Source organism: Cryptomeria japonica, chromosome 10 (genome assembly GCF_030272615.1).
Source record: "Cryptomeria japonica chromosome 10, Sugi_1.0, whole genome shotgun sequence".
In the NCBI taxonomy this organism is placed as follows: domain Eukaryota; kingdom Viridiplantae; phylum Streptophyta; class Pinopsida; order Cupressales; family Cupressaceae; genus Cryptomeria; species Cryptomeria japonica.
The window spans coordinates 902,439,328-902,455,890 of record NC_081414.1 but is presented as its reverse complement, the minus strand read 5'-3'; positions in this window follow the sequence as shown (position 1 = coordinate 902,455,890).

The following is a 16,563-nucleotide window of genomic DNA, read 5'->3' as shown; positions in this document are numbered from 1 at the left end:
CCTCCAGTGCTCCAATCTCCCAATCCGAGGCTGGGATGTGATCATGGCATACAAATGAACAAAACTCTGTCCCTGTCCTCTGCCTCTGAAATGAATCGGCCTCGTCACTGGAAGGTGCTCATAGGCCCACACCTGCAATAGAGTCACACCGCAGCCCAGCCCCACTGATCCGTGGTATACAAACTGATGCAGCTCATAGTACAAATGTGCTAGGACACATGGCCCCCATGCATACCTAGTGTGCTCTGCCATCAGCGTCTCCAAGGCCCCTCCCCAGCCCACTGCCAATCCTCGTGTGGCCCTGTCTGGACACAGGTATCCACTGATAACTCCCCCAATAACTGCCGGCAATGCCAATCCTGTGGCAGTCATGGTGTCCCAGGCTACATGCCCTGCTCTCATCTCCAACTCAGGATCCTGAAAAACCCGTCTCAAGGCCTCCCTGTCACCGTCACGGTCGTAGGGGATCAACTCTCCATCAATAGGAACATGTAATATCCTGTATACATCCTCCAGTGTCACTGTCATCTCACCCATCGGCAGGTGAAACGTGCATGTCTCTGAGTGCCATCTCTCGGCCAATGCAGTCAGCAACCCCATGTTTGCCCGAAACTCGGGCACATAGAGCATATATGTGAGACCCATCTCCTCAATGGAAATCATGTCCTGGATGGACAACTCTGGACGCAGTCTCTGAGTCGATGGGAATCTCTCCCGTGACTCCAACATCGGCAAATACTCCTGCAGTCAAGCAAATCAATCTTGTCAGTTATCGTGGCATTCACTGTTTATCACAAAATGCTACTCGCTACCCAAATGCATATGGCTATCTACCCTAGTAGTGCTCACTGTTCATCACAAAGTACTACGTGTGTGACATTCCCTGTTCATCACAAAGTGTCACTCACATTCGCACTCCCTGTTCATCACAAAGTGCTGCATATCCTGGTGCTCCCTGTTCATCACAAAGTGCCTTGATCTATCCTAATCTTCCTAGAGGACCTGCTTGAGTGTATCCTCTCAGCAGCTTATCCAATCGACAGCGTATGTTCATCACAGAACTGCCGATTTGACCTAAAGGACTAAAACCATGCATTTAAACACATAAACGCACTTTTTCAACACACACGCGCTTTTAACTCATAAACGCGCTTATAGACTGCATAAACGCGCCTCTGCAACACAGACGCGCTTTCTAAACACAAACGTGCCTATGCCAGACATAAACGCGACCAGGGAACACAGACGTCCCTGCATGACATAAACGCTATTCAAAAGCACAGACGCTACTACATTTCACAAACGCGTCCGCATTCAACACAAACGTGGTTCCAGGCACAGACGCGCCTGGACCCGACACAGACGCGCCTGTTGGACACAGACGCGCCTGGCGCTGACACAGACGCGGTTGCGCGTTTTTGCACTTTTAAACTACCCTATTTCTAGCGCATTTATTGCTCCTAAACATGCATTAATGACAAAACTTGAAATGCGTGAAAGTACGAGGAGGTTTTCGGGTACTTACTGGCTCTCCTGCATCGGCTGGTCGCTGGAATCGGCGGACACGGTCGAATCTATGAACGAATGCCATCGCTGCTGACTGCTGCTGCTCTTTTCTCGCTCTGCACTGTGATCTCGTAAGGGTGTGAATGACAATGAGGATGTCTTTTGCCCGTGGTCTATCTTATAGCCTACCCTAGCCCTCGCCCTCATTTCCCGAGTCAGTCTTCCTCATCCCGTGACTTTGTCACTTTATCCAATCAGTCCATTCTATCCCATCTTTCTTATCGCGAGATTGTCTGCAATCTTTCTGGACTTTTTCATCCAATCTCTCGAGGGGGCCTATCATTCCCATCCTGGGGCAACTCTGTATCAGTTCATCTTATCTTCTTTGAAACAACGCGACAAGCCGCATTGTCTCAAAGAGGGGCAAAATGTAGACACCTAAAATTGTCATGTCTAATTAAATAAATATTTTATTTATTTAATTACTTTAGCTTAATTCTTCTATTAATTAAATAAATCTTTATTTATTTAATTAATTCATTTATCCTCTTCTAGCCTTATTTCTCATTTAAATAAATACATTTATTTATTTAAATTATCCCTTTCCTAAATTAAATAAATATTTTATTTATTTAATTGCCCTACTTCTTCTATTAATTAAATAAATCTTTATTTATTTAATTAATTCATTAACCTTTTCTACACATGACGCATGTCATTTATCTCTTATTTCCTACACTACCTACCCCTTTCATTATTTTGGTATTTCTTATACCTACCCTCTAATCCTAGCCGACCTCTCTTTTTACACCTCTCAATCTTAACCCTCCATTTTCTATTGTGTCTTCTATTTAAGGAGATGCTTTCTTCATTACCAAACCCTAATGACTAATTTTGGAGGACTTGGCTACACTACGATCCTACTTGCAACCACATTCCGTTCTTTGTTGAGCTCTTGTGCATACAAAAATCTGAGAGCAAGCATATCAAACAAGATCAATGGAGATAGGAAGAATGGAGATCAAAACCCTAGTGGACATGTGATGGTATAATCTTTGTGATTTTTTGAGTTATTTTGCATTGTCTTAGGTTATCTTCATATGTTATGGTGGATCTTTGTTCATTGTTAGGCTAGGGTTTGGTGGTTGAATCCATTTTAGTCTTTCAATATTGTTGTTTATTGCTATCCATTTTCACCATATACATCAGCAAATCAAGAAAATTCAAATACTCCCAGGTATGTAAAGCTAAATCATTTTCAAGATCAGATCATTAAGGATTATTGCAAGGTGTGTGTCCTTGGTTTCCTTGTGTTGTGCACTGCAGTGCTTGGGTTTGTGTCATGGCTTAACTACATGCTATGGATCATATTGGTTTCATGGCTTAGTGAGAAACAATCATGTACTTCATTTTCTATAGCTGAAGCAGAATATGTAGTTGTTGCTACCAACTGTACTTAGATTTTATGGATGAAATAAATGTTAAAATATATAAGGCTAAGTTATGATGATCTTATTATTATTCATTGTGATATTACTGCTGCTATTGATATGTCAAAGAATCTGGTATTTCATTCCAAACCAAAAGACATTTCTATTAGGTATAATTTCTTGAAGGAAAAGTTTGAAGCAAAGGAAGTTAGATTGGTTTATGTGCCTACTAAGGAACAGATTGCGGATATTCTAACAAAACCATTGCCTAAAGACACTTTTGAATATCTCATAGATCAGTTGGGGGTTACCAACCCTCCGGAAGAGACTTAGAGATGCAGGAATGCATCAATTCGGTAAGCTTATCAGATATTTATTTGATTCGGATTGATGAAGATGGTGCTACTACTTAGGGGGAGTAGTCAAATGTTTGGTTCAGTATTCTTGGTCCGGTATCCATCCTTTGTCATTGATGTCAAAGGGGGAGACGTGGTATTCATATGAAAATCAGTCATATCTTTGAGGGAGATTGTTGGCATTCCTTGACACTTGGATGTTTTTCATATTCAGTGTTGCCATCAATGACAACACTTAACCAAATCTAGCATATTGCCAACAGTATTGGGAAAACAATTTGTAATATTTAATTATCACCATTGCTTGTAATACATTCATAAGGAGTGATGGGTTCCACTAGCATTGGTTAAAGTAAGTTGTGAGCACAATTAAAGGTAATATTGTTTTCCCCATAAGATATTAAATGACTTGGGAAGTGGAGAAAATGAGTGACCTATGCACATCTCCAAGTGGGATCTTGGAAGAGGCAATAGGTGTCTCTTGGTAGTCTATGTAATTTCCTCATTTTCATGAGGATCAGTCCACAGAGAAGTTTGGCCTATTACTTGATCCTCGTAGGCCAAAAGGTTGATGAGAGGTTTGACTAGGCAATTTCTTGTGGCTTCACATTCCATTTTAATATGATTTTCAATGAGACAATGTGTTCTCATGTATGATGTCACGTGTGTTGCACTTTATATTCATAATGATAATTTTAATTATCTAAAGTGCAGTTAAATAATAAAGTCTCTTAAATAATATTATTATTATTTAAGAGGAATCTTCTAGAAAGAATCAATTAAATATTATTTTATAATAAAGGGATCTTCTAGAAGGAGGCTAACCTATGTGAAGAAAATAATAAATACATGAGGCATCCTCATTGTTGGGTATGGGTTGTTTGATATTTGAATTGGTTGGTTTTGTGGAGCCAAGGGTTTCTGCAAATCTTTGTCTTTGGGAACGAAAACTCCCATTGATAGCATAACTGAGGGAGTGAAAGACCTTCTGAGGGCTTGCAGCTAAGAGTGGAGGATAAGTCAGTACTTCATATTGTTCTTATCGAGCTCATGTGAATTTCATGGTTGATATCTTTGGGGTATTTTTAGTCCTTCCATATTTGGCATATTGGTGCATCGATTCTCATTGTGAAAGAAAGGCGATTTCAGTAGAAGACCAATTGAAGGTGGAATTTGGGAGATTACTGGCCATGGAACAAGCCTGAAGCAAATCAAGCTTTACCTCCCATTCCTATGATTTTGCTCTAACCACCTTGTTCGAGCATCAAAATCTTCATTTGAGGGCAGCGCTATTATTGGAGAAGGTGTACGATTATGATCGATGGTTGAAAGGAGAGTTAAGTGTTGGTAATTAATTATTTTCAGATAGTTACATCTACAGAAAGGGCGACTTAGAGATCAGTTTGAGTTGGGAATTTATTGAAGACATCTTGGTTATTGAGTTTGCTCCAACATTTGTTGATTGAAGATGATATCATTTATTTATTTCTAAGATCAGACTCAAACAGTTTCAGACCACAAACCTAGTTGGGAAAAACCCACAATTTATTCATTAGTCATCATTGAAGTGTTGAATCCCATATTTGAGGTCAGCAATATTTTTGGAGGTGTTAGGCGATTCTATTTGAGGCAATTTGAGGGCGAAATGTGAAAGAATCATTGACATATCAATCTAAGATTTAAAAAAAAATCATGGCATTCAACCTCCACCCTTTGATTTTCTCATAACACATCCATTTGGCAAAGAATCTCATCTACAAGGTCAGCACCACACTTGTGAAGGAAGGGCGAACATTTTTAGAGAGGATGGTGCAGGGCACACATCACTCCAAGAAATTTTGGTTTGTTCTAAGTTTTTATGTTATCTTTCAAGTTGTAATAATGGACCAACCATTTGGTACTCAATGGAACCATGGTTGAGTTGTCCAATTTTTGTTGTGTTCGGGATGTTATTAGTCTAGAAAGTTGTAATGTTGATGTTGTTCATAGATGGACTACTCTAGAACAGAGTTATCATGTAATGGGGTGCAAGGAATTGTTTTAGGTCTCCTAGAATGCATTGAGGGCATGTTAGAGCCTCCAAGTACACTTGAATGCAAAGTTGCATCTTAAGGTTCAAAAATGTAAAAGTTCCTAAGCAAAATTTTGCAACATGGCAAAAGTTGCATTTTGTATGTTGGCGGTGAAGAAGTTAGTTCTAACCAACTGAACCAAGTAGTTTAAATCCAAAGACATCATCATTTTATGGGTTGGGAAGTTTGGAATGCAAAATCAAGTTTTTGTTGCAAGAGGAAATCTTGTTTTGACACTATTTTAACTGTTTTACTTTGTTTTGTTGCATTGTACGGTCCAGTACGGACTTTTCAGAGGAATTTTACTGGCAGGGGATGAAATATTGTTGAGTCTACTTTCAAACAAGGTATATTAGCCAATTTGATTGTGTCTGGTTGCAGAGATTTACTCCATTCTCTGTGACTAGGTGTAAAACCCTTGCAAACTAGGGTTTAAGGAAAAATGGCTCTAACTTGAGCATCCACTGATGGCACTAGTTGAAATCATGTGGAATTATAGGTTAGGGTTTTTAAATATGTTTAGAGTAAGTTGTGTTTTTTTTTAGACCTTTTTGGTGGAGTTACAATGATACCCTAGGCTCACAGTTAGGAGTTGGTGAGTCTAGAATAGCAGAAGCTGTGCGATTTCAGAGCACATGTGGATTGGTAGAAGAAAAGTTGAGACATGGTTGGAGACCCCTGTAAATTCCCTTAAAGAATCCATGATTATTTTTTGTGTATTTTCTGACTGGTGAAGCTCTCTAAAGCCTTGTTTGCAAGTCACTCAAAAAAGGCCTAAAACCCTTAAAAATAGGATAGTATTGGAAATCCCATGTGTAGGGATAACCCAAATGGAATTTTGAAATATTGTATGTAACTCTAAAAAGAGTGTCCATAAAGGTAATTTATTTGTGGCCTTGTGTGGGAAGATTTCAAACTAAGCCCTGAAAACCGTGATAGGAGGGCTAATTGCATTATGCCTATTTGGAGCCCAGTAGAGACAAAGTAAGGTTGAGAAAGCTTGGCGATGGGCTTGAAGGTGAAAAAATCACTAAAAGGCATCAAAGACACTATGTAACTTCATCCTACACCCTTGGAACTAGTTTGAGATCAAAGATCCTTTGCAGAGGTTTGTTGGAGCACTGCGGAGTGTGTTAGGGATTGACGTGGAATCCTCAATAGGGAGAGTTGGTTGTTAAATATCAGTGGCTATACCTTGGAGGAAAGCCAAAGTTCATTAGGCCTTGAAGGTCTAACTAGTAGAACCCTTACGAAGTACCATTGGATGGTCTTGAGGAGCTAGTGGGTTGGACAGAGCAAGGAAGACAACTAGGTGTTGTAGAGCAACTCCAAGAATCTCTACGTCAAAGTGGTATCAGATCCACCCTTCGAAACATTGGTGTATGTTAGACTATAAGGAATCAGAAGAAAGTTTAATTCCTCTAAAGGCAATGACTCCATAAGCCATCTGACAGATGGTGACAGAGATGCTAGAAGGATTGAAGGATCAGGAAGGAAGTAAAGGAACCCGAGATGTTAAGAAGGAGAAGGGGAAGGTTAAGACAGAATGGGGAGATGAGACAGATGAATAAGTGGAAGATGAGGAGGACCAGACAACAGTAGCAATGTAGTCAAATCCATCTCCAAGGATAGCTTGGATGGATTACCCACCTATGGAGGAAATCTTAGTGGAGATGAGTTACTAGATTGGATAGAAGCATTAAATAATCATTTTGATTATAAGGAGGTAGCAGAGGAGAAAAGAGTAAATGTGGCCAAGTCAAGATTGAGGGGATTAGCCTTGGTTTGGTGGAACATGATGCAAGAAGAAAGGGTACAAGTAGGTAAGAAAAAGATAACTTCATGGGAGCATATGAAGATAAGGATGAAATCTCAATTCCTACCAGGGGATTATGAAGTAAAAATCCACAAGAGATTGCAAAATTTGAAACAAAGGGAACTAGATGTCAATGCATACACTGAGGAATTCCACAAGCTAAGTTTGAGGGCTAGGAAACATGAGAATGAAGTGGAAAATTTGGTCAGATACATGAATGTCCTTAGGCAAAACATACAAGCTGAAATAAGCATCCTCACACTAGACATTGTTCATAAGTGTTTTTAGTTGGCATTAAGGGCGGAGGAAAATATCAAAAGGAGAAGTGAGCAAAATCATGTAGATTTAAGTCTATCAAGGCATCTATTACATTAATATTGATAGATGACATAATCAAAGAACATAAACAAGCAAAGAACCTTTGGCAGAGGGCAGAATGCTACAAGAAATGAAGAAAATCAAAACCAAGAAGGAAGTGGGGACTCACAAAGAGGAACATATAGAGGATCCTTTAGAGGGAGAAGCAATTTTAGGGGTAGGTTTGGAAGCTCAGGGAGAGGAAATACAGTCTTCACCAGTAGGTGTTACCACTACAACCAAGTTGGACATACCATGAGTAGGTGCCCAAGAAAAGCCTCAAGTTCAACAAGCTCATACATGGGTGAAAGAAGGACTCAGTTAGTGCAAGAGGAGGATACTCAAAGTGAGATCTCTCCAATCAGCAAGGTAGGGCCAGTGACAAATGGAGAAAATTTAATGATGAGAAAAACAATGTTAATGATACCCCAAGCTCAAGAGCCACCACAGAGGAAAAGTATATTTAGGACCACTTGTAAGTCACATGGAAAGATTTGTAAGGTGATTGTGGATTTGGGTTCCATAGAGAATATTGTCTCAGTTGAAATGGTGGATAAACTCAAACTAAAAATATTACCTCATCTCACTCCCTATAAGGTGTCATGGCTCAACCGGGATCAACATGTCTTAGTTGATGAACAAGCATGGGTGGAATTTGAAATTGGAGAATACAAAGACAAACTACTATGTGACATATTGCCTATGGATGCATGTCATCTGCTTTTGGGCCATCCATGGCAATATTATGTGAAAGCTTGTCATGATGGAGAAAAGAACAGTTATCTCATCACTAAAAATGCAAAGAAGTATCAAATGGATCCATTACCTGATCCAAAGGAGGAAAAATGAGTAGGATCAAGTGTTATGTTGTTGAGTGGAAAAGATTTCCTTAAAGTGTTAAAACGAGAAGGTAATCACGGACAAGCTATAGTGTTAAAGCCTAAGGATGAAGCTAAGGCAGGTCCAATGAGTGAAGTGCCTCAAGAAGTGCAAGGTCTACTAAAGCACTATGCAGAAGTTATAGGAGATGATATGCCTAATTCTTTGCCTCCAATGAGGGATGTAAATCAACAAATAGACTTGATACCAGGAGCAAATCTGCCTAACAAAGTTGCTTATAAAATGACACCTAGTCAAAATGAAGAGATCGCCAAACAAGTGCAAGAACTCTTAGACAAAGGGTTTATTAAAAAGATCTTGAGTCCTTGTGTTGTTCCCATAGTTCTAGTGCCTAAAAAAGGAGTAAAATGGAGGATGTGCGCTGACTCAAAGTCAATTAATAAGATCACTATAAGATATCGGTTTCCCATGCCAAGGATAGAGGACCTATTGGACAATCTAGGTGGAGCATGCTACTTCACAAAGGTAGACTTGAAATCTAGTATCATCAGATAAGAATCAGACCTAGTGATGAAAGGAAGACAACATTTACAACCAATTCAAGCCTATATGAGTGGTTGGTGATGCCTTTTGGCCTCACCAATGCACCTAGTACCTTTCAAAGGCTCGTGAATGAAGTCTTAGTTGAGTTTATTAGCAAGTTTGTTATTGGGTATCTTGATGACATTTTGGTCTTCAATAGGTCCAAGGAGGAACACCTTAAGCATGTGGAGATGGTCTTGAAGAAGTTGAAGGAGGCTCAACTCAAAATCAACCTTGAAAAATGTGATTTCTTGAAAACACACTTAGTTTACCTTGGTTTTGTCATTTCACAAGGTTGCTTGAAGATGGATCCAAGTAAAGTAGAAGCAATACTTAATTGGCCTATACCTAGGGGCATAAGTGATGTTAGAAGTTTTCATGGAATGGCATCTTTTTATAGGAAGTTTATGAGAAACTTTAGCCATGTTTGTGCTCCTATACTTAACACCATTAAAGGAGGGATTAAACGTCAATTTAAGTGGACGGAGGAAGCCAACAAGGGGTTTGAATTCTTGAAATCTAAGATAGCAGAGTTGCCAACCCTGAGATTGCCTGATTTTAGTCAATTGTTTATAGTAGAGTGTGATGCTAGCCAGGGGGCAATAGGGGTTGTTTTAAGTCAAGAAGACCATCCTATAGCATTCTTCTCAGAAAAATTGAATGAAGCCAAGCAAAGATACTCCACATATGACTTGGAGTTGTATGTCATGGTGTAAGCATTGAAGAAGTGGCGTCATTACTTGCTGCCCAAACAATTTGTAGTTTACACTGACAACCATGCCCTTAGTTTCCTTAATGGGCAAGAGAAGTTGAATCAAAGACACCTAAAGTGAGTTGAATACCTACAATCCTACACCTTCACTACCAAGCACAAAAAGGGCACTACAAACAAGGTAGTTGATGCATTAAGTAGGAGAGTCATGATTATGGAGGAGATACAATTACAAAGTGTGGGATTGACTGAGTTAAAATATCTTTATAAGGATGATAAAGACTTTGCAGAGATATATGTTGTTTGTTCTGATTTTTCTAACAACTCACGTGTTTCTTACTCAGAGTATATGACACAAGAGGGTTTTTTGTTCAAAGGACACCTTCTTTGCATTCCCGAATGTTCTATGAGACAAAATATTATACAAGAAAAGCATCAAGGAGGTCTAGGAGGTCATTTTGGCATAGATAAAACAATGGAGCAGGTTAGTAAGTTTTACCATTGGCCCAAGTTTCAGTCAGAAGTGAGAAGGTTTTTAGAACACTGTGCAATTTTCCAAAGAGCAAAAGGATCATCAAGTAATGCAGGTCTGTACCAACCTTTAGTCATACCTCAGAGACCTTGGGAATGTCTAAGCATGGATTTTGTATTAGGCTTACCAAGAACTCCAAGGGGATTTGACAGTGTGTATGTTGTGGTTGATAGGTTCAGTAAAATGGAACATTTTATACCTTGTAAAAGCACCAATGATCCCACCTATATTTTCGAACTCTTCTTCAAAGAGATAGTTAGAACTCATGGCCTTCCAATCAGCATAGTCAGTGATAGAGATGTGAAGTTCTTAAGCCACTTTTGGAGGACACTTTGGAGGAAGTTGGGCACCAAATTATCTTTCTCATCTACCTACCATCCTCTATCAGATGGTCAGATAGAGGTAGTCAGCAGATCCTTGGGTAATCTGCTAAGATTCCTCACCAAACAACATGGGCAGACTTGTGATTTGGTAATCAATCAGACAAAATATGCATACAATGACTCAGTTAACCGAAGCACGAGTAAGCATGGGTAAAAGTGCCTTTGAGATAGTGTATGGTTTTCATCCTAGGGGCATACTAGAGCTCAAAGATCTTAGTTGTATGGCACCTAAGAGTGCACAAGATGAGAATTTTGCAGAAGGTATCAAAGAAGTGCATGTTAAGGTAAGGCAGACCCTACAACAAAAGTCTGAGCAATATAAGATGAATGTTGACAAAACAAGAAGGAATGTGCAATTTAAGATTGGAGATTTGGTCCTAGCATACCTAAGGAAGGAGATACTTCCCAAAGGAAAGCCTACTAAGCTATTGATGAAGAAGATTGGGCCTCTCAAGGTGGTGCATAAATATGGTCAGAATACATATGAAGTTGAACTCCCTCCCACCTTGGGTATTTCTCCTATCTTTAATCTATGTGATCTCTATCCATACAAGGGAGAGTCACAAACACATCAGTTGGACACTTCATCACGGGATACTGAAGATTGGGTGAGGGATTTTCCACCAAGCCAACCGGTCAAGTTGGAAAGTATCTTGGACACCAAGGTAGTAAAGAAGACAAGGAAAGGAGTGTACAAACATTATCTTGTAAAGTGGGCAGGGTTACCTGAATCAGATGCTATGTGGATGTCAAAATCAGATATCCTTCAGCATGGAATGGAAATTGCAGACCCCTTAACTCAAGGGACTTGAGTTCTTTGTCCCAGGGGAGTATGGTGCAGGGCACACATCACTCCAAGCAATTTTGGTTTGTTCTAAGTTTTTGTGTTGTCTATCAAGTTGTAATAATGGACCAACCATTTGGGACTCAATGGAGCCATGTTTGAGTTGTTCAAGTTTTGTTGTGTTCGGGATGTTATTAGTCTAGAAAGTTGTAATGTTGATGTTGTTCATAGACGCACTACTCTAGAACAAATTCATCATGTAATGGGGTGCAAGGCATTGTTTTAGGTCTCCTAGAATGCATTGAGGGCTTGTTAGATCCTCCAAGTACACTTGAATGCAAAGTTGCATCTTAAGGTTCAAAAATGTAAAAGTTGCTAAGCAACATTTTGCAACATGGCAAAACTTGCATTTTTTATGTTGGCGGTGAAGAATTTGGTTCTAACCAAGTGAACTAGGTAGTTTAAAGCCCAAGATATTATCATTGTACGGGTTGGGAAGTTTGGAATGCAAAAGCAAGTTTTTGTTGCAAGAGGAAATCTTATTTTGACACCGTTTTAACTGTGTTACTTTGTTTTGTTGCATTGTATGGTCCAGTACGGACTTGTCAAAGTAATTTTACTGGCAGGGGATGAAATATTGAGTCTAATTTCCAACAAGGTAGATTATCCAATTTGATTGTGTCTGGTTGCAAAGATTTACTTCATTCTCTGTGACTAGGTGTAAAACCCTTGCAAACTAGGGTTAAAGGAAAAATGGCTCTAACCTGAGCATCCACTGATGGCACTAGTTGAAATCATGTGGAATGCTAGGTTAGGGTCTGCAAATATGTTTAGAGTAGGTTGTGTGATTTTACAGACGTTTTTGGTGGACTTACAATTATACCCTAGGCTCACAACTAGGAGTTGGTGAGTCTAGGACAACAGAAGATGTGTGATTTCAGAGCACATGTGGATTGGTCGAAGAAACTTTGAGACATGGTTGGATACCCCTATTAATGCCATTAAATAATCCATGATTATTTTTGGTGGATGTTCTAATTGGTGAAGCTTTCTAAAGCCTTGTTTGCAAGTCACCCGGATAGGCCTAAAACCCTTAAAAATAGGATAGTATTGGAAACCCCATGTGTACGGAGAACCTAGATGGAATTTTGAAATATTGTATGTAACTCTGAAAAGGGTGTCCATAAGGTAATTTATTTGTGGCCTTGTGTGGGAATATTTCAAACTAAGCCCTGAAAATCGTGATAGGAGGGCTAATTGCATTAGGTCTATTTGGAGCCCGGTAGAGACAAAGTAAGGTTGAGAAAGCTTGGTGATGGGCTTGAAGGTGAAAAAATCACTAAAATACATCAAAGACACTATGTAACTTCATCCTACACCCTTGGAACCAGTTTGAGATCAAAGATCCTTTGCAGAGGTTTGTTGGAGCACTAGGGAGTGTGATAGGGATTGAGGTGGAATCCTCAATAGGAAGAGTTGGTTGTTAAAGATTAGTGGCTATACCTTGGAGGAAAGCCAAAGTGCATTAGGCCTTGAAGGTCTAACTAGTAGAACCCTTACCAAGTACCATTGGATGGCCTTGAGGAGCTAGTGGGTTGGAGAGAGCAAGGAAGACAACTAGGTGTTGTAGAGCAACTCCAAGAATCTTTGCATCAGAGAAGTTTGAGGCCTAGCAGTTGATATCTCATTTATGAACAGATCATCCATGGACAATAGGGGTGATTTTGTAAACACCTCATTTTGATAATGAAGTTGACTCAACGAACTGGATATTGATTGCTTCTTCATCCCTACATCAAGGCGTCTCTACTAGGTTCATTCGGTGTTGTCTTTCAATGAGTATTTGATGATATTTGTGTATGCAATCATGGTTGTCTTGTACTCAAAAAATTATGAGTCAATAATAAGTTGAGTTTGGGACATTGTGTTATCATTGTAAGGACTTATTGAAACCTCTTTTTGAATGAAAGAAAAAAAGTAAGGTTGCATTCATATATCATGTTGGTCTGAGGACTCATGCCAATTGTTTGTTAAAATAACAAGAAGTTGTTGGTGTATATTAGTGCTTCTAAAGTAGTATAGAACTCTATATTTTTGGTTCAAATGCATCTTTTGTGATTGTCCAAATCATTATGATTTATTCCTTGTTGATTAATCATGAGAAGTAAGTGTTTGAAGACCTCCATATCAAACTAAAAAAAATTGACACTCTGTCAGCATAACACGCAAATCTCAGAACAACATAACACGTAGTTTGAATAGTAAAATATTCCTTGTTCTCAATCATTTTATTACATGGGATATTTCATTCTATCATTTATTACATTTAATATAATGTTTATCTTGCAAGAATGGGTGCCCAAGTTGAAGGGAAAGTATTGGAGCCAAAACTAGTGTCTTTTTGAGTTTTGTGGAGGCATTCCAAGGGTTGTAGTCATGAGGGGTGAAGAGGAATATGTGGACATATTTATGGGTGATTTTGGAGCTCTTTTCATTCTATAAATTCAACATTTTGGTTGTACAATTTGGTAATAATAGTTGAATATAAAATTTATCTACAGAAATAAAGATGGGTGGGAAGCATAAGGAGGTTGTTCACTTATCATAGCTGTTTCTATGGTGGAGGAAAAGAGGATAATGGAAATGATTGTATTGTAAGCACATTTATTGTTGATTATGCAAGCTTGACCTCTCTTCTTAGTGGAGTTTTTCTCTACAAGGGTTTCTCCATTTAAATATTGTGTTATGTGGTGATCTTATGTTGTTAATACACGCCTTATTACTGCAATCTTATGTTGATGTTAATCATTTTTATTTTTTTGTTATAAGTTCACATAAGATTATTTATTAAGCATGATATATAGGTTAATTTTTGGCATCACTAAGAAGAAAGATCTAATCTTGGTTTTCCACAATTAAGGCAGATTATTTTTTTTAGATTTGCATGAGTTTCAAATTGTCATGTTGTAGTTATTCAAGCCTTGTATCTCATCCTTCAATTAGTTTATTGAATAGAGATTGATCTTCACAATCTTTGATATTGAACCTATTTATTTCCTAACAAATTTACATTGTTGTGATGAGTTGGCACCACATGGAAGCATTCTACACTTCTCTAAAAGGAAATAGGTCCTAGACTTCTCACACCATGAGGCTACAAAATTAGTTTTCCTTTTGTTCGGTGACTTGTGGGTTCAACCACATGTTGCTTTTATGCAATAGCATGTAGTTGATTCCACTCAAACATCTCTAATGTCACGGGGCTATGATCTAATAAGATGCATCTTAGCTTGACATGAGCATTGACCATATCATTTCTTTACAAACCATAGGGCCCATTGGAGACATGGTGACATATCATGACAATTCGACTCCTAGTATACACTAACAATTCTGACATCATTGGGTCGTGCTCCAATCAGGTAATGTTGAGTTGAACTATAGAGGCAAGCATCCCTTCAACATATGATGGCCCCAATAAACACATGGCAAGATTCTACAACACCGTGAATCTGATCTAGATCATGCAGGACTGTGCCAGTCATAAACATTTCTTAATAAGGTGGGATAAGTCAAAGTGAAAGACCTAAGAAAAAATGAGCTCATAACTTAGGAAATATTAAAATGGTTGGATTAACTAGTTACTAGGGGATGGTATCGGTATTTAAATGTCCACTAACCCTTCAATATTGTGATTAAATATTTGACACCTGGGAACAACAAGTCAACTTGAAAACATAAACCAAGGGTTTAGGGAATACAAACAAGGGATTAATATTTGAGACAGGTAAATTTGGGCTAGGGTTTGTTAATGCAAAGCCAAAAAGTACAAAAAAAAAATTAATTTTTTCAAGTGGTTGAAAAAGGTTGAATTTTCTGTCAATCTTCATCTTTTGGGCCTCTTGGACCATGGGGGCTTCACTTAGTGAACCTAGGTTATAGCATGTGCGTTCATGGCATACTAAATAATCCCCCTATTTTCAAAAAATATGAGCTCATAACTTAGGAAATATTAAAATGGTTGGATTAACTAGTTACTAGGGGATGGTGTCGGTATTTAAATGTCCACTAACCCTTCAATATTGTGACTAAATATTTGACACCTGCGAACAACAAGTCAACTTGAAAACATAAACCAAGGGTTTAGGGAATACAAACAAGAGATTAATATTTGAGACAGGTAAATTTGGGCTAGGGTTTGTAAATGCAAAGCCAAAAAGTTAACAAAAAAAAAATTAATTTTTTCAAGTGGTTGAAAAAGGTTGAATTTTCTGTCAATCTTCATCTTTTGGGCCTCTTGGACCATGGGGGCTTCACTTAGTCAACCTAGGTTATAGCACGTGTGTTCATGGCATACTAAATAATCCCCCTATTTTCAAAAAATATGAGCTCATAACTTAGGAAATATTAAAATGGTTGGATTAACTAGTTACTAGGGGATGGTGTTGGTATTTAAATGTCCGCTAACCCTTCAATATTGTGACTAAATATTTGACACCTAGGAACAACAAGTCAACTTGAAAACATAAACCAAGGGTTTAGGGAATACAAACAAGGGATTAATATTTGAGACAGGTAAATTTGGGCTAGGGTTTGTTAATGCAAAGCCAAAATGTTTACAAAAAAAAATATTTTTTTCAAGTGGTTGAAAAAGGTCGAATTTTTTGTCAATCTTCATCTTTTGGGCCTCTTGGACCATGGGGGCTTCACTTAGTGAACCTAGGTTATAGCACGTGCGTTCATGGCATACTAAATAATCCTCCTATTTTCAAAAAATGTGAGCTCATAACTTAGGAAATATTAAAATGGTTGGATTAACTAGTTACTAGGGGATGGTGTCGGTATTTAAATGTCCACTAACCCTTCAATATTGTGACTAAATATTTGACACCTGCAAACAACAAGTCAACTTGAAAACATAAACCAAGGGTTTAGGGAATACAAACAAGGGATTAATATTTGAGACAAGTAAATTTGGGCTAGGGTTTGTTAATGCAAAGCCAAAAAGTTTACAAAAAAAAAATTAATTTTTTCAAGTGGTTGAAAAAGGTTGAATTTCCTGTCAATCTTCATCTTTTGGGCCTCTTGGACCATGGGGGCTTCACTTAGTGAACCTAGGTTATAGCACGTGTGTTCATGGCATACTAAATAATCCCCCTATTTTCAAAAAATATTGCCCTAAACTCCTTTTTT